Here is a 2159-nt window from a genome sequence, read left to right as displayed (position 1 = left end):
GGAGTCGATTTTCCTCTAGAATATGGTTTGAACGATAAAATCTTCTTGAGCACAAGATCACCTTTTCTGAAAACACGAGGTCTGACCTTCTTATCAAAAGCTTTCTTCGTCCTCTGCTGATATAACTGACCATGACACATGGTAGTTAATCTCTTCTCTACGAGGAGTACTGCTTCCATACCATATACAAGAGAAAAAGGGGTTGCCCCTATTGAAGTGCGGATGGATGTAGGATACCCATGCAAAGAAAACTGGAGCATCTCATGCCAATCCTTGTATGTGATAACCATCTTCTGAATGATCTTCTTGATATTCTTATTTGCAGCTTCAACATCCCCATTCATCTTGGGTATGTAGGGAGAAGAATTATGATGTGAAATCTTGAAGTCTTTGCAAAGAGCTTCCACCATATTGTTATTCAAGTTCGATCCATTGTTAGTAATGATCTTGCTTGGCACACCATAACGACATATAACATGATTCTTGATAAACCTTATGAAATTCTGGTATCAGATATGAGATGTCGAAGGTAATGTCACGAAACTAATATCTGAACAATACAAATAGGATAAAAGATAAAGAACAGTAATGCAAGAGATACAAGCAATTGTTAACCCAGTTCGGTGCAAACTCACCTATGTCTGGGGGCTACCAAGCCAGGAAGGAAATCCACTAAACAAAATTAGTTCAAAGACTCTCAGTAAACAACTTCAAGTTACAGTCTTTTCACCTAATCTCTACCCACATGACTTCTACCTAAGAACTCTTAGATATGAGATCCTACTCACTCCCCCTCAATCACAGCAGTGATATAAAACAAGAATTACAATGAAAAGAAGACACTCTTCAAAGACACATACTTGATCTTGCTTAAAAGCTTCAATCAAGTAAATAGACACTCATGCTTCAATGCTTAGAGTGGACAAATTACAACTAAAAAATCAGTCCAACTCAATCATCTATGGATGAATGAATGGCTTACAATACACACTACCACACAAGACTCAAACCCTTATTCTCTCTCAAGATTTCGTTCGTTATTTCTCGTGTGTTACAACCAGATATTCCATGCCCTATTTATAAAATCGTTTGGCTGGGCTTGGACATCATAAAACGCTAAAACTATTTTCCATTCATATCTTCTCATGACAGCTGATTATATCTCATTGGAAAATAAGTCAATCCGGTTGTAATTACTGATTGAATAGCATATTCAATCATCTCTTCAATCATATATAGATTAGCATGAAAAACACAGTCACACAATACATAACATTCAGACTGAATGTTCTGTATACAGATGTCATGACATCGGGTTTGACTTCTCTGTAAAATCCTGCATATTCACATTTTAAACATCCTGTAGGTACATGTTATCTTATGTCAAGACAACACTTGTGACAACTTGTGAACACTCAAGGTTTTACCAAAATTGCTGCCAACACATAGAACCAACAAACTCCCCCTTTGGCAAATTTTGGCTAAAACAGACATCAGACCATTTGTTCACAAGAGTACAGTATTAAACACATCAGCAGATTAGCAGCAGAAGTAATAAAACACACATTTACTAGCTATAATAGCAACTAGTAAACACATATTAAACACATATGTGCTTCTTCTCCCCCTAAGTCTGTTAAACACAAACATCTCCTTCAATAACACCTGTAACATCCATCACCCTAACTGACATCACTTTCAACATCACCTGTACTACACAAAACATCATCTGTCATCTGTTTATAGCCTAGCTACTTCATAACACATATGAATGCAGCTCTCCTTTAGCTACTTCTCCCCCTTTTTAGTCAAAATAGACCAAAGAGACCAATGAGACAAAGTAAATGTCTATTAGTCAAAGAGAATGTCACATAGAATGTTAAAACATATTGTCAGGTGTTACAGAACCATAAACAAACACAACTATATAAGCTGAGATGAAATCCAGAAACATCAAAGAGAACCCAAAAATTACATCAAGGCATCAAAACAAGACTGCCAAAAAAAACCATCAAACATCAAGGCATCCAGAACAACACATCATCATAAAAGGGGAACAATCTTCACCAAAACTCTGTCAGAAGAGCTAGCATCTTAATCAGCTTCAGAACCAGAACTACCACTTGATTTATCTTGAGATCCAGACCTCTCACTAGAGG

This window comes from Lathyrus oleraceus, chromosome 2 (assembly GCF_024323335.1).
Source record: "Lathyrus oleraceus cultivar Zhongwan6 chromosome 2, CAAS_Psat_ZW6_1.0, whole genome shotgun sequence".
Classification (NCBI taxonomy): Eukaryota; Viridiplantae; Streptophyta; class Magnoliopsida; order Fabales; family Fabaceae; genus Lathyrus; species Lathyrus oleraceus.
The sequence above is the reverse complement of the archived record's forward strand: the minus strand, read 5'-3'. Positions refer to the sequence as shown.